The following is a 27,308-nucleotide window of genomic DNA, read 5'->3' on the forward strand; positions in this document are numbered from 1 at the left end:
TTATACATCCAATACAGGTTTACACTCTCCTAGCCATCTTATCTATTCTTACATCTATCACTGGGTCAAATACCATGAGGTTCCCCAGGGAACCAGTTGGGTTTTGTTTATACTCCTCTCTGTTCCTACTGTGTGTCAATATCTTATTGTCTATTAAATAGCCTAGGTCAACACTTAATGTTTTCCCTATATGCACATTGGTATTAGTAAGTCTGTTTGTTTTGGGTGTTTTTTAAATTCCAAAATAAATATCTATTCTCATGAGAATGAGAGAAGCTGTCCAATGTAATTAGCCTGCCACTACGTAGTTGGTTGGACCGCTAAAATATGGGGTTCTTTAAGAGCCATAGAGTATTCCAATCTGCCACAAACAATTTCAGCACCATTGAATCTATTGGACCATAAGGGTTAAGCAGTAAAGCTGCTTACACACTTCTCTTCTCTTGGTCTTGGTTAACCTATCTTCACTTAACTTTTACCTGTTTGCAAAATGAACAAATGATTTTATATACACTCTTTTATGTCCACTAATTGAGTTGTTATATGATTGCCGAAATTCCATTGTACTTATTCTGATACCTATTTGTGTATATAGTGCTTCTATCAGTAATTGCTTGTTAATTAATTATTATATAAACTAAGTGAAATATGAATGTGAAAAGAAAGTTGATTCTTTAAAAACTAAGTTAAATGGGAGCACCTTAAGCATCTGTCTTCAGCTCAGGTCATGATCCTAGGGTCCTGGGATTCAGCCCAGCTTCAGGCTTTCTGCTCACTAGGAAGCCTACTTCTCCCTCACACATCACACCCCCCACAATTTGTAGTTCATCTCTTACTATCTCTCTCTGTGTCAAATAAGTAAATAAAATCTTTAAAAGAAAAAAACTGAATTAAATGCATGGAAATACTTAATAAAATTAAGTATTTTAAAATTATGATCAATTAGGTATGGGACAATAAAAACTGGGGAAAATCTATGTCTGTAAAGATCTCTGCACTTAAATTGCTTTGCTCGTGTTTCTAAGTTCTCACCCAGTTTAGAAAAGTTTAAATATGGATATAAAAAAGAAAATGATAATCTAAGCGAAGAAAAACAAAGCCCATTTTTTTTTGCACAAAGCCTTTGTTCTACCTCAAAATATTGATAAATGCACACTTTTATATTTATATACTGAATTTTTGCCTTTTTGAATTACACAAAGCTATACTCCATCATCAAAATAGCAAGTAGTCTAATAAGCATTGTGTGTCTTTCTTAAAGCAAGTGATCTATGATGAAGCGACTTATTCCCTGGTGTTGACAGCTACTCTACTCATTGATCCCCCAAAAGCTTCAGTGAGGTTTCAGGAGTTTGTATTTCCTTGAATTTCCCACCCTTCACTGGGTACATACTTGTCCTATGTGGGCTTTGGAGGCACTAGCAAACTGGCCTTCTAAGTCTTGTCAGCTTAATGACATCAGTAGGTGAGTGATAACCTATAGCATGATAAGATAATCAAGATTCCGCAGGCTGTGGCTCTATTTGGCATAAATCCTTGAGACAATACTATGAATTTGTATTACTATCCCTGCTCAGTGTAATCAAATTTCTGGAGTTTTCAACTATGTTGGGCAAGACAAAATGTCATTTTTAAGGTTAATATCTGCTTACCATTCACCAGAGGTAGAAATAAAATATTCAGTGAGAAAAGCATGATTGGACCAACAGTTCACTACCTTATGGTAATCTATTAATATTCTCCAAAATTCACCTAACCTCTGCCCCTGCCAAGCCAGATGGTTAAATAAGAATGTGATAAGAATCACCAAAACTGCAACTTTAAAGTATGAATATTACCTTTGATATATTTTGTGAAGAAAAAAAGCTCTAGAATCTTCCCTTGCTCCACATTGTCCCTTTCTTTATGAGTCAGGGGACCAACACCACAGTTTTGGACTGTGCCAGAAACTGCCCCTTCAGATTCACTTTCCATCCTTTTCTATCCTGATCTCTTCCCAGGAGGCTGAACTGTATGAATCACATCATGAAATTTTGAGTACTCTGATGTCTGGTTGGTTTTAGCTAATGATTCTTTGCAAAGGAGTGAAGTCAGAGTATTTCTTTTTCTGGTTCCCTCTCTGTGAGTTCGAATCATGCTAGCTATATCCCTTGATAGAAAGTTGCTGTTCTCAAAGCTTTCTTGTCTAAACGTCCATCTTACCTTCAGTTTCTGGGAATCCCTCCTTCCCCGTATCGCTTTGGGCCTAGAGATGGTAAAAACTGCACTGTTGTTAGCCCATGTTTCCCTCACTTTGTGTTCCTCTCCAGCCTTTGTATGCCTTTGAAATTAGCCCCTTTGTTTAAGAGCAAATAAATAAAAACTAGAATTATACTAATTTGAGTGTGCTGTTTGCCCTTGGGACTCAAATTGAAACATTCAGTATATTTATTTCCCACCCACCCACTCAGAAAAAAACACAGAAGTGAATACTAGGTTTAATAAATATTTGAATTAAGATCAGCACTCACTTTATTACCTTATCTCTACAATCTCCTGTTCTAAAAGAGCACCTTTGTGGCATTTCTGCTCATTCAAGGTGAAATCCAGGGTCCAAAGTCCCCAAGAATTTTTAGTATTTTTCTTTCCTATCATAGAGTTTCTGTGGAAATGGCCACAAGTCCCTATATAGAAGACTAAGATGGAAATTCATAGGACATACTTATTATTGTTGCAGCATTTCCTTTAGTGAAGGAGCTGCCCATTTATTTCAGTCATAATCCCATCATTGGCTACACCAAGTTCCTAAATTAGATAATGCACATCAATGCTTCTTTTTATTGAGCAACCCATACTTAGTTTGTTTCTGTAAGTTTATCTTTCCTTATTCTCTACAACCTTGGGGTGTGAAGATTCTCATAGAAATCAGGGAGTTGTTGAGGCACCTGGGTGGCTAAGTCCTTTAAGCATCTGCCTCTGGCTCTGGTCATGATCCCAGGGTCCTCGGATGGAGCCCCACATCAGGCTCCCTGCTCAGCAGGGAGTCAGCTTCTCCCTCTGCCTCCTTGTGCATGCTCTCTCTCTCTCTGTGTCCAATCAATCAATCAATCAATCCTGAAAAAAAAAAAGTAGTCAGGGAGTCCTTTTCATCTGTAGTGTCTCTCATGACAAAACCCCATTTTGTTGATTTTTGCTGAGCTTGAATCCATAGTGAATCTATAGTAGCTTTGATATTTTTTTGGTTGATATTTTCATTTCTATCAGCAAGTAAGACCATGAGTATAGCTACATTAGAGAAAAAAATTCTCCACAATTCATTTCTGAAGGATGTTGGCATGCCACTCACCATTTATTTCTCATGGCCTAGAGAAAGAGGGTCATGTGGCTTTTCTTTGGAGATATACTTAGGGGGTAATTTCCACATAATAAATCCACTACAATTTTGGATTAGTCTTGCTAATAATGTTAACATGTTTGGCTGATGCATTTTCACATGGGATTTAAGGGAAAATAAAGAATTCCGAGGTTGCCACTGTCTGTGTGGCCTACGTAAGTTCACAGTGCAAGGGAAAGGATTGTGGGAACCAATTGGTTTCTTTGTACATGTAAAATTTCAGATGCCTATTAGCTGTCTCGATTGATTCATGGAAATGGACATACCACATGATCTGGAGTTCCTGGGTATTCAGCAAGAAAGATATAAATTTGAGAGTCAACAGAACCTAGAGGGCATTTAGAGCCACAGGACTAGATGAAATTATCTATGGAAAAAAGAGAAAAGGGCTTAAGTCTGATCCCTGGGGCACAGAGGATGTTTAGAAATCAGGTGTAAAAGAAGGAACCAGAAAAGTAAGATGAGAAGCAGTAGCCACTGAAAAGTGTCATGGCAGCGAAGTCAAGACAGTGGTTCAGGAAAGCTATCATGGTTTATTGTGTCTAATGCTGCTGAGAAATGGAGTAGGATAAAGATGAAAATTTACCAATAGGTTGGCAATATGCAAGAACTATTTCACTGGAAAGATCAACAAAACAGGAGAATTTAGAAGCGTGGTTTAATGGCAGTTGGGAAGAGTTACATTGGAATATAGCACAAATGGTTGGAACCAAATGATTTTTAAAAATCTCTTCCAGCTTAGTTATCTGTGATTCCCCATGACTACACCAACTGTTGGGAATATGAAAATATAGGGCCTACAGCTGATGTTCCATGAGAGAGATCTTGGATAGCTGATGCTTCAAACCCAGTAAGCTTCAGTAGAATGCATGCTGATCTCAACTCCAATAAGCCATTTTGCATGGTCCAAAATCTGCAGATGAATTAGGTACAATAAAAAATCAGTAATGTGGAAAATAAAGTGGTACCCCTGGGTTTTCAGTACTAAACTAAAAATGTATGAATGGCACATATAATAAAAGGTAAAAATAAAATTTGTTTGGATTGCTGCAAAGCTAATGAAAAACTGGCTTAGGGAAAGAAATGAGGCCATCATGTTTTTTGGTACACACTAATTCTTAGCAGGAAAATTTCAAAGAGAGAAGGGGAGATTAAGTCACTACACAATAAAAAGGTAGCCTGATCAAACTGGAAATTTTGCTAAATCCTTGGGAAGACCAAAATTAAACTTCATAATTAAAAGATGGAATTTCTAGAGGCACTTGGATGGCTCAGTGGGTTGGGCTTCTGTCTTCGGCTCAGGTCGTGCTCTCAGGGTCCTGGGATCAAGCCCCGCATTGGGCTCTCTGCTTGGTGGGGAGCCTGCTTCTCCCCACCCCCCATCTCTCTGCCTGCTGTTCTGCCTACTTGTGATCTCATTGTCTCTGTGTCAAATAAATAAGTAAAATCTTTTAAAAAAAAAGATGGAATTTCTACACCCATGACACTAACATACTGGTTGTTTTCAATGTACAGGAGCTCCCCCCTACTCCACATTTTCACTTTCTGTGGGTTCAGTTACCTACAGTCAAGATGATCCTCCTTCTGACAAGTGGGCAGAAGGTGAGTAGTAGCCTAACATTATCTCATGATGCCTATGTCATTGACCTCATTTCTTATCATGATGTAGGCACTTTATCATCTCACTCATAAGAAGAAAGATAAGTACAGTACAATATGGTATTTTGAGAGGAATACCTGGGTGGCTCAGTAGGTTAAGCTTCTAACTCTTGATTTCAGCTCATGATCTCAGGGTTGTGGGATGGAGCACCATGTGGGGCTCTGGAGTCTGCTTGTTACTCTGCCTCTGCTTCTCCCCTTGCTTGTGCTGTCTTTATATCTCTAAAGTGAATAAATAAAATCTCTTAAAAAAAGATATTTTGAAAAAGAGAGAGACCACATTCATATAACTCTTATTATATTGTTATAATTGCTCTATATTATTATTATTGTTAATATCTTACTATGCCTAATTTACAAATGAAACTTTATCATGGATAGGAAAAAACATAGTATATATAGAGTTTGGTGTTAGCTGCAGTTTCAGGCATCCTTTGGGGGTGTAAAATGGATGCCCTGAGGATAAGGGGGAACTACTGTAGCTCTCAAAAGTGCTTTAACGGAGGCCAAAGTGTTTTTTGGCTTGTGAGACTAAGTGATAAATTGCTTGGCCAACATGTTCTTCCTCTCCAAACTCATGGAAGCTTTTTGTTACATTTTCAGAGTCAGTTGGTTAACAAATCTAGATAATCAAACTAAAAACTACTCTTATTAAAAGTTTAGAGTATTGAAAGCATTGAAAATAACTTGAAAAGTATTCTTTGTTGTGAAATAACATTGTAAACCACAAAATATAACTATGGGTCTAAGAACTACAAAGCTTTTTTAATTTTTAATTAGAAAAGCATGATGATTAAAAATGAATTCTCAGGAGAGGTGACTAAAATTTTATTTGGCTGTCCTTCAAATTACAGTAAAAAAGTGGTAATTTTTTGAAATTATAAGCAAATAATACTCTTTAGAATGTTAAATTCACTTAACTATTTTTCTTAACTTAGTATATATTTAAGAATCTGGTTTATTGCATCTATCTTAACAACTTTATTGATCCTTGTACAGAAAGAACAACATATTGAGTTATTCTGGTTAAAACATCATTATTGGTAAATAAGCCATTAATAAACATTTATTATTACCCATTGACAAGCATAGACATGTAATCTGACATACCGACACAGAAGAATTAAATACCTAACTAGAAGTATAAAAAGTAAAACTAGAATGAAATGATTTGCATAAAATGATTTAATATTGAAATACCATATTTTCAGAAGTCCTTTTCTGCCTAATTCTGTATCATGAGTCAAAAAAGAATTACCAGTTAAGCTATTGTAATTCATTACCAAAAAGTTTGTTGTTAACATAGTCTTGAATATGAGATGTATAATATTACATCACCCACATATAATGTAATATGTAGTATGACGATTTTCAGTATAGGCACTTCTTAATCATTCTCCAAATTCTCCTCTATAGTATCTCTATTTGGTAGTAAAATTAATTCTCACCAATTATTTTAGAAGTCAGTTCTGTTTGTTGATGTCTAATTCAAAGAGAGAAGGACTCCATGCAGTGGTTCTTAATGAGCACACACCTACGAATTACCCACTTGACTTGCAAATAATGGCCTGAGAGAATGATGAAAAGAATGGTAGGAAGTAGTTGTATCCATGATTTGATTGATGGAAGGTCTTTGTCACAAGTGCATGAGGGAGTTAGCAGGGTGGTTTTCTAACTTGCTCCTTTCTACATTAGAAAAATAAAAGATCTTTGAGCACATGGGAATATTAACAGTAGTAAGTAAAGGCACATAAAGCCAGCTATGTAAAACATAAGGATATATACCTCTGACATGACCAAGCGTGTTAAAACATAATAAATTAAAATTTGAGTCATATTCTACCCAATTGGTAAATTGTGCATAATAATAGTAAACAGCAAGGATTTTGCTGTATAAAATGAAAAAGAAAATCCATGTAATGTGAACTCAGCACACAGTAAATGTTTAAGAATGGAAGCTCTGGTAAGCAGGTGAGGGGTGCCTGGGTGGCTATGTTGGTTCAGCATCTGCCTTCAGCTCAGGTCATGATTATGAGCCCCCTGTTGGGCTCTCTGCTCAGCCAACAGGAAGTATGCTTCTCCCTCTCCCTCTGCCACTCTGCGTCTGTTCTCTCTCACTCATGCTTGCTCTCAAGTAAAAAAAAATAATATCTTTAAAAATAAGAAAAGGATAATGAAGTCATCTCAAAAGTCTAACCATAAAAAGTCTTTATCTGGTAGGAGTAAATTTCATACTCTTTGACACAGCAATATCCACTTTTTTCTAAAGATTCATAAAGATTTTCCTACAGAAATTATTAGATATATATGCAATGATTTTCACAGAAGTTAATATGAACAAAGATATTGTTAGCAACCTAAGTCTTAAAAGAGCAATGTTTAAAAAAAAAAAAAGGCAATATTTAAATCAATCATGATTCACTATGAATCACAAAACACTATGAAACTGTTTTAAACAATGTTGAAGAATAATACTGGATGGAAGAATACATTTTTAATGGCATATTGCTAAACGGTAAAATTCGTACACCAGAGATGATGTAACTAACTGTGTTTTGTATATATGTAAATAACATTGATATTACTTATATTTTAAAATTTACATATAAATTATACATACACTCATAATGAAAACTATACACCTAAACTGAACAGTCAAGTCTGTGTTATTACTTGCGTCTTTTATTCTTTCTGTTTTTTTTTTCTTTTCTGTGTATTTCCAATTTTCCATCTGACTCTGCTTTATTTTTATAATGTTAATATCAAGTGAATGAACTTCTAAAGGACTTTTTCACAGATGCTGATAAGACTAGGAGAAGTATTTAGTGAGTACACTGATTTGAATTGAAAATTTAGATTGTGAAGTTTCCTAGAATCATAAATCAAGAATTATGGCCAATGCTGAAAGGAATACTGGAATGAATGACTGAGAATCCATAAGGCCAACTTCAAGTATTCTTGTAAGCTGCATTCTAAGAATGACCCACAGAGTCTTCAAGCAGTTTGGGACTGACCCTACTATACTAAATGAAGCGGGTCCTTCTTCAACAAGCTCATTATGAGATAATCTCAGTGATTGCTAATGCCTTAAAATCTGTACAGAATGTGGCCCTCCCTTCACATCCTGAAAAACTGAGAGAGAAAGCTAGCATTAAGAGGTCGGCAAATGAGTATGAGAATCCAAGCAGCAGATGGCTCTGGTGGTCTTCAGCAGGTGCTCATTTACATATTTTGGCCATAACTACCCTTGCCTTTCCCCCAGCATGGTAATACGCTCTGACTTGAATGCACGTTTAGACCAAAAGCTGTGAGATATAGTGAAAGATGTACCGACTATAGAATCTTACGTTTGATTTATGATCCTGACTCTTATGCTAAGTATATGCACAGTCTTGAACATGTCCCTTGAACTTTGTGAATGCCCCTTATCTCAACCAGATTTGCTGGTCATATTACTCATGCACAGATTAAAAGGAACTAATGGAAAATTTGGCTTAGAAGACTTGGATTCACCATAAGTCGCTGCCATTTAAAAACCCCAAATTTGGGAAGAAATAGAATGGTGTAGTGGGCAAAAACACACAAATTGCAGGTCAGATGTTTTGGTTGTCTCCTTGTCAATAATAATAGCATGACCTTTAATACACATAATTTCATCCATCCTCAATATCCATGTATAATGTGAGTACAAGAAAGGGAAATGAGACAACAGGAGTTGAGCTATATTATCTTTAAGATCATATTAAACCATAAAATAATTATGCTTTCTTAACGTATAAAATAATTACGTTCAATGAAGTGAGTAATCTGGTAACCTTTTTTCTGGAGAAATGTATGTTCGTTCTGAAATTTTAAATGTCACACATTAATAGGAATACACAATATAACATTATTGACATAAAAGCTATGTATAACAATACCACTGAAACAAAATGATATTTAAGTAGATGTAATATTAAATAACGTTTTGCTAACACACTTTATCTATGAATAGAAAATAATTGATATATCCCCTAGATGTATGTCTCCTTTCTCTTTTAATACAAGCTAAATATAAGGGTTCCTTCCTAAATATAACATTTTTCTATACTATTAGTATCATAAACTTTTATTATTATGAGCCTCAGAGATACCAGAAATATTGCCTAATTTAGTCTTTAGGTACCAAAAAAAGTTTTGAGTTAGTAACTTAAAGAAATATTAAAATTTTAAGTAAACAATTTGAACTAGTTTAAAACATGTCTTGTGGAAAGTGATAAGTTGTTTTTTTAATATTCATTGCTATTTATGTAAGATCTTTCAAGTATGGTTACTTCATAATCTGTGCATTATAAAATAAATTGATTATGAAAAAATTCTCCTTGACAAAGTAATAAAATTATCTGCACATATTAAAATGATATACTAAAATACGTTAATATCATATTAAATAAACTAAAAAAATTAAATGCAAGTTTTATCTGGAGTTCATTCACTTATTGAACAAGGTTTAATCGAGTGTCTGATGTGTATGCAGCATGCTAAATTAAATTCTTCAAATAAAATTAGGTGAATACTTACTTGAGAGGAAAATCAGTAATCTAAGTTTCTTTGTATTGTTATTTGGTCTTTGTGATATGCTATCTATCTATATGTAATGGCATCTTTCTATTCCCTGAAAACTTTTGGTTATTTGGAACTTTAGAAAAAAGAAAGCATAGAGAAATTTTATAACTAAAGACCGGCTTAAATGAATAGCATTAGAGATCACAAAGGATCACACCAACCAAATTATTTTCATTCTAGGATGCAGAAAAATAAGCAGGTTTCAAATGTAATATGTGTAATTATGAATATGAATTATGTCATCGCTTAATAGAGTAATATCTTTCAATTTGAATTTTCATAGATTTTGGAGAGAGGATGATAGTGAATCATATTCAAAGGGGACAAACCTTTTTGCCACAGACTATTTTACTTACTGAGAGAAATGCATTTCCATCCCTGAAAGAGAATAGTGATGAGGTTCAGCAATCTGAACAAGTTATCAAGTTTTCAGGCAAGCATAATACAATATAAGAAAATACAGAAAAAGAAATGCTCAAAAATCTTGTGAACAATCCATTTATTTTACAATAGTTGCTTCAAATCCAAAGAAAATCAAGAGCTTCCCTGTTACTGAGACTTAAATATTTTCTGAAAAACTTACTATCTAGACTTTTCAGAAACCAACTTTCCAGATACCAATTGAATTGTTTTTTAAGTTTTAAAACTGACATTCAGAAAGATTGGTCAAATCTATCAGAAGTAGTAATATTTTTCAATAGTGATATCCAAGTCAACTGTATTCTAGGATTATTGCAAGTTTTCACAGAGCTAGAACAAATAATCCTAAAATTTGTAGGGAACTACAGAAGACCCCAAGTAACCAAAGCAATCCTGAAAAAGAAAAGCAAAGCTGGAAGCATCACAATTCCAACTTCATGCTATATTACAAAGCTGTAGTCATTGAGACAGTATAGTACTGACATAAAAAGAGACACATAGATCGATGGAACAGAATAGAAAACCCAGAAATGGACCCACTACTATGTGGTCAACCAATCCTTAGCAAAGCAAGAAAAAATATCCAATGGAAAAAAGATTGTCTCTTCTACAAATACTGTCGGGAAAACTGAACAGATACACACAGGAAAAAAATGACCATTTTTTTATACCATATACGGAAATAAAATCAGAATGGATGAAAGATCTAAATGTGAGAAACCACCAAAATATTCAAGGAGAAATAGCCAGCAACCTCTCTGATATCAGCCTTAGCAACTTTTTACTAAACAACTGTTCTGAGGAAAGGGAAACAAAAACAATGAACTATTAGTACCTCACCAAAATAAAAAGCTTCTGCACAGCAAAGGAAACAATAAACAAAACTAAAAGGCAACATATGGAATGGAAGAAGATATTTGCAAATGACATATCTGACAAAGGGCTACTACCAAAAATCCATAAAGAACTTACCAAACTCAAGTCCCCCCCCAAAAAACAAATAACCCAGTTAAGAAATAGGTAGAAGACATGAAGAGATATTTTTCTAAAGACATACAAATGGCCAACAGGCACATGAAAAAGTGCTCAACATCACTTATCAACAGGGAAGTACAAATCAAAATCATGATGAGCTATCACCTCACACCAGTCAGAATGGCTAAGCAGAGGAGAGAACAGATTTTGGCAAGGATGTGGAAAAAGGGGAACCCTCTCACACTGTTGGTGGGAATGCAAACTGGTGCAGCCGCTCTGGAAAACAGTATGGAGGTTCCTCAAAAAGTTAAGAATAGAACTACCTTATGACTCAGCAATTGTACCACTAGGTTTTACCCAAAGGATACAAAAATACCGATTCAAAGGGACACATGCACCCTGATGTTTATAGTGGCATTATCAACAATAACTAAATTTGGAAAAATGCCATTTGCAATGATGTGGATAGAGCTAGAGTATAATCTGCTAAGCGAAATAAGTCGATCAGAAAAAGGCAAATACCTTATGATTTCACTCATGTATGGAATTTAAGATTCAAAACAGATGAACATAGGGGAAGGAAGATAAAAAACAAAAGAACAGAGATGAAGGCAAACTGTAAGAGACTCTTAACCACAGAGAACAAACTGAGCCTTGGTTGCTGGAGGGGAGGTGGGTGGGGGATGTCTAAATGGGTGGTGGGTATTAAGGAAGGCACTTGTGATAAGCACTGGATGGTATCTGTAAGTGATGAATCAGCAAATTCTATTCCTGAAACCAATATTATACTCTATGTTAACTAACTAGAATTTAAATAAAAACTTGAAACAAAACAAACCAAAGAAGTCAGTTATATTACTTTAGGTATAAATGGACTCAATATGCTTATGCATAGTATAGTGAAAGAATGAATTTGAGTATCACAGAAATATAAAGTATTTGCCAAGAGTTCTCTTAAAAGGCTAGGATAGGGGGCACCTGGGTGGCTCAGTTAAGTGTCTGTCTTGGGCTCAGGTCATGATCCCATGGTCCTGGGATTGAGCCCCAAATTGGGCTCCCTGCTCTGTGGGAGGCCTGCTTCTCCCTCTTCCACTCCCCCTGCTTGTGTTCCCTCTCTCACTGTGTCTCGTTCTGTGAAATAAATAAATAAAATCTTTAGAGGTTTAGGATGGAATTGATGCATAATTTCATCAAGGGTTGCAAAGGATTTCCATTGATCACTCACCATTCAGTTAAGAGGACTAAGAAGCCACTTTTGACCATCTTTACTCTTGCTGACATTTCATATTTTATTTATTTTTTTCTTCTGGGTTTTAAAATTACTCCTGACTTAAAAAAATTAAATTAAAAAATAATAAAAAATTAATCCTAGCACCCAGTTTTAAAACTTCTTTCTTTCATGGGAAAACTTGCAACAGAATTATTTAAAGTAATAGCCAATAATGAAAACATGTATGGCATCATGTAATTGAAAAATAATTTTACAATGAATATTTTCCTTATTGATAGATCATACACTATTTTGTTTCTTAAAATAAGTTGAGATGCATGTAGAACTTAAATGAAGTTGCTTTCATGGTAGTAAGGATTAAGGTGTGCTGAGATAAAGTGGTGCATCTTCCATTTTTCACACATATTCAAAAAGTAAAATTGAACTGGTAAATAAGTTTATTGACACAAAAATTAATATTGAAAAAATATATAAGCCCCAAGATTGGGTAGGGGTATTTCATGAAAGCACATATTTTTATAATCATTCTCAAAAATGAAAAAGAGAATCAGAGAAAAAAAGAGAAACAAAAAGCACACAAGCATCCAGTGTAACAATTTTTTTTTTCCTTCAGAAATAGCTTAGATTTCATTTTTGTCCTAAAGAAATAGAAATGTAATATGGAACATTTTACTTTGACGGAACTGACATCTTGAAGACAAAGGCAAAAGGTGACAAGAATTTTAAGAAGAGTGAATGAAAAATCTTTTTTTTGTTGTTTTTTTAAGATTTTTTTTATTTACTGGAGAGAGAGAGCAGGAACAAGGGGTGAGGCAGAAAGAGAGTGAGAAGCAGACTCCCTGCTGATCAGGGAGCCTGCCTTGGGGCTTGATCCCAAGACCCTGGGATCAAGACCTGAGCTGAAGGCAGATGCTTAACCAACTGAGCCACCCAGCACCCCAACACTCTTTTTAATTTGGAGCTGCACAATGAATCAGGTTGCAAGAGCTTATAACTAGAGAAGAGAATGGAGAATAACTTGTTTCTCAATAAATATCTTTCCAAAAACTTTTAGAAATAATGTTCTCTTCTACAGATCACATCTTGTACATCAGCATCACCTTCTTGATGACAGATGGCAAATACCACAAAAGAAGTTTAGGGGCTGGAGAAGAGAATTTAGGCAGAAATAAAGTAAAATCCTCTCAAATATATGACAAGTCTGTAAAAAATAAATAAATAAATAAAAATAAAACCCCACCAGAAATAGATGCCTACACTTTAAACTTCCTTTTTGTTGCTCAATCCATTGGACCATATTCTCTCAGGATGTGTTGAATTGAGCAATTCTTATTCACAACGCTGGAAACAAATGGGTATACACTGATTCCGTTTTAAGCCTGAATGGGTATGAACCGACAGGTAGTTTGATGAAGGCAGTCATATGATGACTCTTTGTAAGAAAATGTTTGACAAGCTGTCAAAACTCTTTTGAAGAAAGAAATAGTGGATAGAGTTGCTCTAAGGAATACATGTCAATTCAGTTATCTTATTTCTACATCATATTTTGATGCTAGATGAGTAATCTCTGTGGATCTCATGCTAAAAATCAGGTTAATGTAAAGTGAATCAGACTGACTTTGAAGCATTTAGCTAATGTTAACATTCACGCCAAAATTTTATCACAGGATAAGCTCGGTCTTACCAAGATTTAAAACAAATATTGATAATCTACAAATACAAGTTTATGCCTGATCAAATAATTCAACACAAACACTGTGATTCAGAGGCTTATGTATCAAATGTCAAAAGTCAGAATCTGAAGAGAAAAGCTGTCAGGGAATAGGGAAAGAAGGGTAATTCTCTGAAAACAGACAAAACCTGCAATCTGTCAACTGAGTAATGAGATCAAGAAAAAGTTGTATAGTTGACATGTTGAGTGGAAGGTGATTAAAAAAAACTCTATAACTCACTAAAATATTTTTCTGACTTGCCATTTCTCAAGGAATATCATGCAACTAATTTAACTTTCGCATTCTAGGCACTCTGTGATCTCAATGTCACATGACTGTCCTCATTTCCCTACATTCCAGACACACCAGACTTCTTACCTGATCTCAACATTTACTGTCTTCAGGCCTTCACTACTCATCCCTTTGAATTCCTCTTTTTCTCTGCCTCTGAATGGTGAAACTTTGTCTAACTTTTTAAACTCTGTTCAAATATTCAAACCCCTTATCTTCTAAGAAAACGCCTCTGATTTCCTGGTGGGAATTATGCTCTCTTGTGTACATACAGATTTTGATTTGACTCTATAATTGATTTCATCACATTCTGCCATAAATTATGGTTAATTTTATACATCTGTCTCTTCCCTATATATAGTCCTAGAGCACAGGAACTATATTAGTCACTTTGTATCTCATTTATATTTGAAAGGTTTTGTGGAATTTTACTACACTTGATTCTTGAAGAAGATAGGTTTGTACTGCATAAGTCCACATATAGGAAGTTTTCTTTTTTTATATAAATAGAGTACAATACTGTAAATATATTTTCTCAATAACATTTCTTTTCTCTAGCTTATTTTATTATAAGAATATAGTATGTACTACATATAAATTTTAAAATATGTGTAATTGACTATGTTATTAAAAAAGCTTCCAGTTGACAGTGGGCTATTAGTAGTTTGGGGGGAATCAAGTTATACGGGGATTTTTGACTGCATGGGGGGCGTCAATGCCGCTAATACCCATGTTATTCAAGGGTCAACTGTAAGTGAATTAATTGACAGATAATGTCTCATTTAAATATCCTGTGCAAAACAAAAACAAAACCCAAAACCTCAAAAAGTCTTTGTAGACCTTGATTTCCCATTTTATACAAATTGGGGAAGCATCCTATGGGGTCTTCTGCCAGGGTCTCCTTTGCCATTTGAGCACCCAAATATTATTCTAATGCAATGACATATCTTTGAAAAATTCTCATACTTACCCATTTATCTCCTGGTGTTTGACTATAGCTTGATGTATTCATTTCTAATAGTACCACACATTCCTTCTCATTTGGGATAACAGCAATCTCCGGGCAAAACATCACACTGACTGTACTCTGAAGGCTGCAAGTTAAAGTTGGAGGCATGAAATGTTGACAATAATTTTTATATAAAATTTTAGTACAAATTTTATATAAATTTCATATACTTTATATACTTTCATATCTATACTTTTATATAAAATTTTATATACTTTATGTACTTTTATATCTACGTGAAATTTCAGATGCTAGACTAAAATGAGGAATATTTCTTTACTGTGCAATAACTGCAGGGTGTTCCACAATAATATCCCGAAATTTCCTCTCTAGCAAAAAGGAAACGTGTCTTTGTGTTTACTGATTTTAAGGAAAAATATTATGTTGGAGTTACAGTCCAACATAAACTCAGACCTCACCAGAGCTCTCAGCAGTTAACATCTTCTAACTAAGCCTTGTAATGTTAATATTTTATGAAAAGACTGGCTTAAGTGATCAATATAAGAACTACCTCCGCCAGAATCAGGTGTTTGCCTGTTCCAGCAACCGTGCGACTGGGCTATTTGTTTTAATATTGTAAGACCTCCATAGGCATCTGGGGAAGAAAGAGTTCCTTAAGACTGAAACTTGTCTTTGTGAGGCAAGAACAAAGGAAGTTGAAGTTGGGGAAACAAACAGCTTCAACTTCAGAATTATTCCTTTTCTTTCTCATTCCTCTGGCTCTGTGTCTCTGTTCTCGAGTTATACTGCCCTTGATCCTTCAATTGATGAAGACTTCTGATCCATCAGTGTTAGAACCAACCCATTGCCTACCTGCTGCTTCAATTTCTTCAGATCTCCCCGATGTTGATTAATACATGAACCTTAGACCTCCTGCTCTGCTTTGACTCTTTTATCTACTTACCTGGCCATTGGATACTTCCCTTGCCGGGACATAGCACATCTGTCTGTGTTTGGCTTCCCTCATTAATTACAGTTCCTCAAAGGGCTTCTCTACTCACTGGCTGAAGAGGTAAGCACAAATAACAGTTTTTACCTTCTTAACTTTTCTCAAATACCAGTTGACCATCAGCTTATTAAAATCATTGAATTTACATTTTTACTGTGAAGAAAGGATCAGGGGGAAGAATGGCATATCAGTTTTCCAGGGCTGCATAACAAATTACCACAGGATTTCAAAAAACAAATTTACTCCCCCCACAATTCTGGAGGCTAGAAGTCCAAAACGAGGGTATTGAAAAGTCTGGTTCCTATTGAGGACTGTGAGGCAGACACTCTGATCCATGATGCTCTCTTAGCTTTTGGTGGTTGCTGACAATCCTCAGTGTCCCTGGTTTGTTGAGGTACCCACTCCAAGATGCCTGCTTTATCCTTACATGGTGTTCTCTCTGTGTGTCTGTCTCTATGTCTTTTCTCTTCTTATAAGGACACTATCTGTACTGGATTAACAGCCTACCCTACTCTAGTATGACTGCATCTTCACTAATTACCTCTGCAAAACCCTCTATTCAAATAAATCACATTCTGAGATAGAGGAAATGAGAATTTCAACATATCTTTTCGGAGAATGCAATTAAATCTATAACAAGTGGTATACGCTGACTGGTCACATTTGATAGCAGAAATTTAGGACTATTCAAAATTATTAGAATTTATGACTTCAGATAAATATACTCCTGCTTCTATAGGTATGGTTCTCTGCCTCAGATTCTTCTCAAAGTCTTTGTCTAATTCATATTAGTGGGATTTAGGGGTTTTGTTGTTGTTCTTTATTTTGTTTGGATAATTTCAAATGCTTTCACACTTGTACACTAAACAGATATACATTTCATTCAATAAATATTTACATCTCTATTCATTATAAGATACTGTTACAAAAAATATGTAAGGGCAACTCATTCCTTCAGGGATGTTTTAATTTAGAAGAAGATTATCTAAATTCTAAGGTACTTACTGTACTAAACTTCTTTAAAAAAAAAAAAAGTACAAGCAATGCATTATAGATTCCAATAGAGGTGAAAATGACGTCAGCTGAAGGAATGAGGGAAAGCTTCCTACTAGCACAGTTTTAAGTTTAGGTGTTAAACGACAAGTTCAGGAGAAAAGCATGTATACTGGGTTAGGTAAAAGTATACATCTCTTGCCTACCACCCCGCCCCACCACCACCGCCAAATTCTGAACTTCTTCGATTCCATCATCTTATAATATGAAAACAGATTGATAATAGGCAACATTTCAGGCAGAAGAAAATTAAATTTTGAATAAATAAAGGATGGCAAGGAGAATACATCTCAGTGTGACTGGATTAGAGCTAAGGGAACTAACCGGAGATGAGACTGGAAAGGTGGGCCATGTATGACCCAAGGTAGTTGCCGACAGCAACAGCTCAACCTCCTGCTCTCAGGACAGTCTCGATCAGAAATAAGAAATATATAAACATTTCCTAGCCAAAAACCTTGAGTTAAGTTTCAAGTCACCTTTACTACAAGTTCTGCCTGCTTCCTAAGTCCAGTAATGTCATTTGTGTCTGAGTTTGTAAAAATCTAGAAGAGCGCTCTGGGGAATGGGTAGTACCTATGCATTGCTAGTGAAAATTTAAATTGTAGCATGTTTGCAGAGCAATCTTACAACATCTATTACAAATGAAAATTTATAAATTCTCTGCCCAGGAGTTCATCTCTTGAGAATCTATCCTAAAAACATTTAAGAACTAGTAGATAAAAATCTAGGTAGAAGGATATATGATAACATTGTTAATGGTGAAGAAAAAATTAAAAACAAAAACCCAATATGAATAACCACCATAACAGAAGAATGAGAGATGCCTGGGTGGTTCACTTGGTTAAGCCTCTAACTCTTGATTTTAGCTCAGGTCATAATCCCAGAGTTGTGAGATAGATCCCTGTGTTGGGCCCTGTGCTGGGTATGGAGTTGGCTTATCCTTCTTCCTCTGCCCCCCCCAATGCAAACAAACAAACAAACAAAACAGAGGAATAATCGAATGAAACTTAAATTATTATTATTATTATTAATGACTTAATTTTGCATGTATTATGCTTTTATTTAATCCAGTTGAGTTGATCTGATTTCACAGTTCTGTTTGTAAAGGATTACTCTATTACTATGAAAGAGTAACAATAAAGGATTTTAAAATTTTGTGAAATTTTAAAAACTTCCTAGTTCATACATGAATATACTATCACCATCTAAAAAATTTCAGGGAATTATTGTCTCCTCGCTGTTCTTGCTCCTATTCCACAGATAAGGACGATAATTCGTGTGTACTTACTCTTGCAGGCTGTTTTTTCCGTGTATTCGCAAACACATGTGGCAAAAACTGCTGCTGTCATGTATGTTTCCCTTTCTTCCTTTACTGAAGAGCTTCTGGATTCTGGGGTTTTACCTGGATGCCTGGCTGCTCAGCCCAAGATTCGGCTTCCCCACCTTCCTTATAGTTTTATTGTGGTCCCGTGACTGGGCAGTGAGATGGGAGTGGAACTTCCAGATTGGGCCCTTAAATAAGGGATCGGGTGTATACTCCTCTTGCTGGCTGAGGTTCTGGGGGGTACTTAAGCAGTGTTATGGGAGCTACAGAAGTTGTATGTTGAGGCTGGAGAAACTGGCCTGCCAGCCTTGAACTGTTTTCCTTCTACCCATTACTTAAGAGCAAAATAAATTTCTGCCTTAAAAAATAATAGTAATAATAATAATTTTTTGTGGATAATAGGCAACTTTTTTCTCACTTTTCCTTTAGATAAAGTTGGGTGCATATATTCCATTATTACTTTTGAGTATCTTGATTGAAGTCATGAAGACAATTTTTTTTTCTCCTTTAAAAATTCATGTATTACAGAAGAAACATGTATTTATTATAGAAAATCTAAAAAACAATATAAGAAAAATGAGGAAAAATCTTACTCATTGATAATTATTTACCTTTCAGTATATATTGTCCCAACACTTTTTTCCCCCTGAAAAATATTTTTCACTATAATGATATCATACAAAATGAGATGTTGATGATAAATTAGTTTCTTATTGCTGTTTTATCAAATTATCGAAACTTTAGAGGCTTAAAAACAAATTTACAACAGGCCTGGGTGGAGGAAGAAATCAAACTATGTCAGGTCTGAAAAACCTCAGCCAACCAAGAGGAGCTCTAGAGCAAGCCTTAACTTTTCAGAGTGGTTTATGTCAGGTCCAGATTGTTAAATCCTACCCTAGCCTGCATCAAGTGCTCGGTGTGGGCTGTCCAAGGAAGGGAGTGAGGTTAGGCAAAGCAGCTATCTGAAGCTGACGCTGACCCAAAGGAACTGTCAGGGGGAGGCTGTCTGCCAACCATACCCTGTGGCTGAACAAGAAATCTATCCTTGTAGGGGGTATCTGCATGTCCCCTACATAATGTATTTAAGACATTATCTATTGATTACTCTTCTATAATTTAGTTTTTTCATTTAATGTATTTTGAACATTTCCCAAAGACATGCATATTTCTTAATGTCTGATACTCATGATATCTACAACAGATATTTCATAGTTGGGCTTTTGGGTTATGTTCATTGTTTTCACTCTTATGAATAATTATGCCACAAACCATGAACATTAGAAATATGCTCTTTCCTACCTGGCCAAACTACCAATCACATTTTTTCCCCATTTCCCCTAACAATGACAGCATATTGGAATGGGACGTGGTAAAGCCAAAACTTTGCAATTTACCTTTCGAAAGTTGTATTTTAGGACAAGATGCTATACTTGTTGTGGCATTAAGATCTAAAGTGTTCCTTATTAATGTAATTTTACTCTATGAATACTAAGATATAGGAAATCTTGTCAAATTTTATAAAAGTTAAACTTTAATTTTAAAAATACAAATCTATAGCAAATCTGGGCACCTGGGTGGCTCAGCTGGCTAAGCGACTGCCTTCGGCTCAGGTCATGATCCTAGAGTTCCGGGATCGAGTCCCACATAAGGCTCCCTGCATAGCAGGGAGTCTGCTTCTCCCACTGACCTCTCTCCTCTCATGCTCTTTCTCTCTCACATTCCCTCTTTCTCAAATAAATAAATAAAATCTTAAAAAAAATACAAATTTATAGCAAATCTGAAATTCCTCCTTTATGGTCAACCTGCCTCCCTCTCTAAGGTTTCCTGGTGCTCCTCACCTCCCACTGACGCTGTCCTGCCAATCCCATTGTCCTGGAGTTTACCTTTATTCTCAGGGAGACACAAAGGACTGCTCTCCTAGTCTTTGAAACTAACCCTAAACCAGGGGTAATGCCTTGAAATCACACAGACTATGGATATTTACACATTCCCCTTACATTAAGCCAATCCTGAGTGCATGTTTGAGTCTATCAAGGAGAGCCAAGAATTCTCCACACAGAGAAAAAGTGGTTGGGAGATTAACAAACTTCATTCCTCTCCGGACTGAAAGTTAGTCATCTTAGGAGTCATGTCTGCTTATTTTCTTGGCAAATGTCTTTGTCCAGAAGCACTGAGAGAATTAGGACACATTTGGGAACAAATCTGTACCAAACAGGGGAAATTTTTGATAATGTTTTCAAATATGAATCGCTTTTCACATAGACAGATACATAAATAATTTTGCCAGCACTTGGAAGTAAAACTGCATTCACAAAAATAACTTTGCATCCTTAAAAACATCCCACTCACAATTGCTCAGTATAGAATGTTTATTTTGTGCCTGTTTCTTTCATTTCTAAGACCAACTTTCAAAATTTAATTGGCTACTAAATTGTCATGTCACAGATAATACAGCCACATATAATTTTTAAGTATCTTATAAAGAAATAGTCAGGGCAAATATTTACACTGTTAAATGCTCAGTGAACCTGTATTAAAAATAATTTTAGGTTTGTATTTTAAAAATGTCACCTGCCTATACTGTCCTCCCTTCACTTAGAAAATTAAAATGAAATAACCCTGAAGACACATACAAAGTTACATAACAAAAACTCCTTTATGAAATACTTCATTAGCTGAGTAAGGACATTTTTTTTTGCTAGAATTTATCAGCAAACTGGTATTTATATGTCTATGTATGTACACAGAATTTTTTTTATCTTCCAAGGTAAGGGATATTACACCTGAATACAGAGCAGTCACTATGACAAATTATTGATGAAAACAAACAATAAGCTATTGTTCACTTTTATGGAAAAGCACCGGGTGGAAATGAAATTAACTGAAGTAAATATGATCTGACAGTTGGATGATAGTGCTGAACTAATTAGTGTAACACTAAATGAAAAGGAGGCATATTTGGGTGCCAAACCAAGATATCTCATTTTAAACAGATCCTTCAGCTTTCTTTTAAAGTATGTAAAGGAAATGACAATCTCCAAATGAATTTCTCACCTACTTTAACTTACAAACTTTCACACTAATAGTGAAAATAGTAAAAAAGGATGACAAGCATCAGTGAGATCATGGATCATGTAGCATTTCTATTTAAGCTGCTGTGTTTTTTTCTGATTATAAGGCCACTTTTAATAACTGTTAAGACAGTAATACCTTGAAACATAATAATCGTGTAATTACCGTTATAACCTGCTACAGTCTTCCGTCAAAGCAACTGTTATCGATGGAATTTGCTCAAGGTAGGTCCAAGGTAGACGCAAGCAGAGTAGAGGTAAAGATGCTCATTCTCTTCAGATCTTGATTCTAAAGTAGACATCTATAGCAGGAGGAATATAAGCTTTCATATATTGTGTACTCTAACTCCCCATTTTTCAGTTGTTGGAACAGATCATAAATGTCTTGAGGGACAGAGGGCTGGTTGGCAGGGAAGCACAGACCTACAATGATAGAGCATTTCTAGTGGTAAAATTGCTTTGGCTCATTGGTCCTACAGTTCATTATATAGCCAGGAATTGGTCCCCAAGTTCATAACAGTAACAGGATCAGCTGGTGCCAAAAAGCTGGCGGGTTTCTAAAAACCCTGGACTTTCAACTGGGTCTGACTCCCTCCCATATTTGTATCTAATAAGGTAGAATTTTAGTTCTTTCATCCCCACAAAATATCTGGACCTTCTCCTCTTGCTCTTTTCTTTTTTCTACATTACTCCACTCCCCTGAGATTGATTCTGAGTTTTATTTGCTTCTTCCCGCTCCTACATGTATGGCCCTGAAACTTATGGAAGATAATGGCTTTCTGGCTTGGTATTCATCTCTTGTTCTCCAACTCCCTTTACCTCTCGCCATGCCAGGGAAAGAATAGGAATCAGAATCGTGGAAAGTTTGCAAACAAGAAAATGGTGTTAAATAACAGTCTGGCAAGGCAAAGAAAGAGAGAAAAAAGATGTGAGGTCAAAAGAGTGAAAGATCAAAGACAAACTAGAATGTGGTGGATACAGTGTTAGGATTTATTCTTTAAGACAGTCACCAAGAAAAATGCAAGGATGTTGGTGACCACTTATGTGAAATGCCCACTTCATGTTGCAGAAAGGAGCCAGACAGCTTAGAAGGACCTGTCCTTGTTTACCCCCATCCCATCTGCCTGAACAACTATTCATTCCTCAGCTTCCTCCAGTGGTCTCTCTTCTATCACCTGCTTTTTCCTTTGAGAACATTTGCTGCCAACTGAAACTAATGTATTTTATTTATTTGTGAATATGTTTACTGTCTCCCCTTCCTAATGGAGTGTATGCCATGTGACGTTAGGAGCATTTCTTTCTTGTTTACAACTATAGCCAGAACTCATTAAGGACTGAACATGTGGTGATGAGCACTGGCTGTTATATGTGAGTGATAAATTATTAAATTCAGGGCGCCAAGGCAGCTCAGTCAGTTAAACATCTGCCTTTGGTTCAGGTCATGATCTCAGGGTTCTGGGATCAAGTCGGCTTCTCCCTCTCACTCCCCCTCTGTGCTCTCCCTCTCTCAAATAAATTAAGTCTTTTAAAAAAATCACTAGATTCTACTCCTGAAACCAATACTATACTATATGTTAACTAACTTGAATTTAAATAAAATCTTGAAGAAAAACAAACAAACAAACAAACATTGATAGCCAGCACTGAGCACAGTGCCTGGCACAAAATTGATGCTTAATAACTTTGATAAATGCATGCGTGCATAAATGAACGAACGAATAAAGATCCAGTTCAAGCATCCTATCTTGTAAATTTTTGCTACACACCTTAGTAATTTCTTTCTTGTTATAATGACGGCACCTCCTATATACAGTTGTATTCTATTTCAATAAACATATCTGTTTACTTTCAATATCTAATAAAATATGAGTCCCCTAAAAATTGGGTTATGTATTATTTCTGTTGGAATTCCCAACCACTTAGTATATAGTTTTGTGAGTGGATGAACAGTTTTGAGAAAATATTATTAGGTTTCCAGAGCCAAACTGACAACCTGAGAAAATTAAAATTTCATAAGCTATTAGATGTGGAAAATATAGTTTATGATTCAGATAGTAGAGATGTTTATATTATTTGCTTAAGGAGATATATCATAATCTAACTATACGTTTTCTCCTTGCCTATAATTCTGGTCAATTTTATCCACTTCCTTGGCCAAAAAAAAAGTCTATTTAATATAGGCAAATTCAAGTCTCAGAAACATTTCTGTTGTATTCTTTTTAAGAATTGGTTTCTAGCCTTATACTTCACAATCTTCAACTTTTAGATGCTGTGGTGCTTGAAAATAATTGTGAGTTTCTCAAGCATGCTTAATAAAAATTCCAGGAGTACCAGAGACTTCTTGACAACAGACATTAGTTTAAAGGAAAAGTCATTTTCCACTGCTTTGCAAACTTTTCGCTTAATAAGATGCCTTACATTTAATCAAGTTAGAAAGAGACAGGATACAAAAATGTGGACTTTTTTAACAATATAGTATGCATTAAGGAAAACTGTTAATATTTTTCTCCATTATGGATATTAACTCTTGGTCTTTTTGCCTGAATATTTATTTAGAAGAATTTTCAATAAAAGGTATAAGATGTATGTGCTTTGACTTTCTTAAAAGTGATATTATTGAGCAACCAAGCATTCCAGATGCCCAAAGAGTTTCCTGGGATACAGGATTTTCAGTGCTAAAATCAGGCAAAACAGGATGCTTATTCTCCCTAGACTGATATAACACATTTTTTTCTTTTTTAACTTAAATAATACACTTGAGTTTCTAGAATTTGACAAGAATGCATCTCTAAGGTATAAAGAGAGAAAGGTAACTCATTTTTGTTTGAAAGATTGACACTTTTATGTTTCATTTTTATCCCAAGATGATGATGATTATTTATTTATAATAGTTGTAAGGGTACATGGCACTTACAAACACCTAAAAGACAAAGCTCCAGTGAGGTTTCCCATCTAACTCGATTTACAATACGCCATGTAAGAGCAAAAGGGGAGACAGAAAAAGTTGGGAAAAAATCAATACTGGAAGGCTTAGTGAAAGAAATGTGTTCTAAGCTTTCAAGGAGAGATGTCAAGAAATAAAAGGAAGTTTGTTCAAGTAGGACTAATCTAGTTTTAAACCTTTTGAGAATTATACATGCATAAGTAATAGGAAAATGGATTTTTCTACCTTTTTTTCTTACACATCGTCTTAGTGAAGTTTTTTTTTTAAAGTCATCATTTTATAATGACCCTCTTTAACCTTACTACTGTTTTCTGCCTTAAACTCTTTCCCCTGGGAGTTGTACAGCTACACCAGCTTCTTATGGTTAATATTTGTTAGGTATATAATTTTTATTCTGCTTTTTCAAATTTACCATGTGACTATGTTTAAGATTTGCCTTTTAAAATAGCATATAGCTGGGTGCCTAGGTGGCTCAGTTGGTTAAGTACCTGACTCTTGGTTTCAGCTCAGGTCATGATCTCAGGGTTGTGAGATGGAATCCCTGTGTTGGGCTCCGTCCTGGGCGTGGAGCTTGTTTAACATTCTCTCTTCCTCTCCCTTTGCCTCTCACCCTCTAACAAATAGCATATAGCTGGAATCCAGTCATCAAATTTTCACCTTTTAATTGTCGAGGTTATTACTTTTTCCTTTATCGTGTTTTTTAGTATTTTATTCCTGCCAACTTACTTTGTATTTTATGTTCTTTTTTTTTCCCTCTACTGCCTCCAGTTGCACTGACAAACTGTCTTTATTCCGTTTTCTTTCCTTCTAAACTATTGGAAGTTATACATTATTTTTCTGTTATTTTAGTGGTTCCCCTTAAGTTTCTAATATATGTAACCTAACCTAACAAAGTCTAACATTAATCAATATCCTTATACTCCTCACCCCATGATATAAGTAACTTCTAACTCCTCCCCTGTAATTTATGTCTAATATTTTCATCGTCTTATTTTTAAACCTCACACAATTAGTCATTATTTTTACAGCAATTTTCATTTAGGTTTACTTCATATTTATCAATATCCATTCTTACCATCCATTTATGAATCCTGTTCCTACAGTCTGGGTACAATTTTCTTCTTCCAATAGTCAATTACTGAGTGGTACTTTACATGATGGAGTCTCTAGTGACTAAAAACAAAAATCCAGTAAATGAAAAGTCCTTTATCTGAAAATATCTCCACCCTCCCCCACAACTCCTGAAGAATTATTTAGTAGGGTACAGAACTCTAAACTGGCAGTTATTTCCTCTAAACATTGTGAGACTATTACTTATTTTTTATTTTCTAAGCTTTCTTACTGTTTTTGAGATATCTGCTGCAGTCCAAATGCTATTTCTGTGTAGTTAATCTCTTCCTCTTTCTCACCTTTTCTTTCCTGGTAATCTTCTTTCTCCTGATTGTCTTTATTTTTTTGTTGTCTCTGGTGTCCAGCAGTTTCAGTTGGATATTATTGGCATAACTTTATTTGTATTTATTCTGGTTAGAAATCATTGTGCCTCTGGACTGTAAGGAATCTTATTTATTTTTCCTCAACCTGGAAAAACTTTTAATTATTATTATTTCAAATATTGCCCCTCTCTTATTCTACTTAAGTTTTATCTATCTATCTATCTATCTATCTATCTATCTATCTCAGAACAGCCCAGAGAGATCCATATACATACATTCATACATACACACACACACACACACACACACACACACACACACACATATATATGATTTTCTATTCTATCTTCGACATGTCTTAGTCTCTCTTTCATTTGCTTAATCTTTGTATCTCCCTGGGCTGTTCTGAGAAATTCAAACATTTCAACATTTTCTCTTCAGCTTTATTTCATCTACATGATTTGAATAATTGATTTTTAAGGTCTCCGAACAAATGTTCCAGAGAAAAATTTAACTATTTTACTGAAAAAAATAATTAGCTATAGGAAAGTTTCTAATTTCAATTATTAATGCATATAAATGATGCAACAAACCACAATAGTCTTCAGAACATTTACCTCTAATTCCTGAGATGAACTACATCCATCTTTCATTTCTACTAAAGGGGTAATAAGATACTTATTTCTAATTTTACTTTTAAGCTCTGATTGTCTTTACATTGATGATGTTATTCTAAAAGTTCATCTATGAAATATATTTTTAAACTAAAAAAAAAACCCTAAAATCTTAAATATTTAAATTTTTTCTTATCAAAATGTCTTTGTTTCTGGAAAGCTATTCCTGTGTTGTATGCTGTCAAATACATTTGAGAAGCAACAAATCAGCATTGTACTAGCACTAACATTTTCCTAATAAATATTTTAAAGAAACATTAATTACAAATCATAGGTTTTCTTACAAAACACAAGTGATTTCACATAGTCCCCAAAATATTTTCTAGTCATAGAACTTTAACTACTTCTATCTTAGAGAGCTAGCAAGTTTGGTATCTGTATTAAATTTCTATTAATTTATTTAGGAAAGATGAGCAAAAACAAAGATATAAAATGTGCTTAGCATGTATAAATTTACCAATATTGCTTACTCCATCAATTAAAACAACTGCTAAGCGATACACCTCATAACTATATCTAATACATTGTATAGCCATAATTTTTCTTAGCTTCAATACAAAGATTTTGCAAGAGCAGATGGATAAG

The 27,308-nt window shown here is 35.0% G+C and overlaps 1 long non-coding RNA gene across 3 annotated transcripts in view; it reads right to left on the bottom strand.

Moving 5' to 3' along the window:
* Positions 1-4,013: 4,013 nt before the first annotated feature.
* LOC309845145 overlaps positions 4,014-27,308 on the bottom strand; it is a 34,510-nt gene continuing 11,215 nt past the window's right edge. For 2 of the 3 annotated variants that reach the window (XR_014301069.1, XR_014301071.1), the window contains 7 exons: positions 25,692-25,789; positions 21,839-21,961; positions 16,180-16,279; positions 15,237-15,360; positions 6,481-6,718; positions 5,111-5,254; positions 4,014-4,286 (listed from right to left, as the gene is read on the bottom strand). This is a non-coding gene — a long non-coding RNA (uncharacterized lncRNA). The remainder of the gene's footprint in view (positions 4,287-5,110; positions 5,255-6,480; positions 6,719-15,236; positions 15,361-16,179; positions 16,280-21,838; positions 21,962-25,691; positions 25,790-27,308) is intronic. The other variant, XR_014301070.1, reaches the window with a different exon arrangement.

The sequence above is a fragment of the Mustela nivalis genome (assembly GCF_964662115.1).
Source record: "Mustela nivalis genome assembly, chromosome: 12".
NCBI lineage: Eukaryota > Metazoa > Chordata > Mammalia > Carnivora > Mustelidae > Mustela > Mustela nivalis.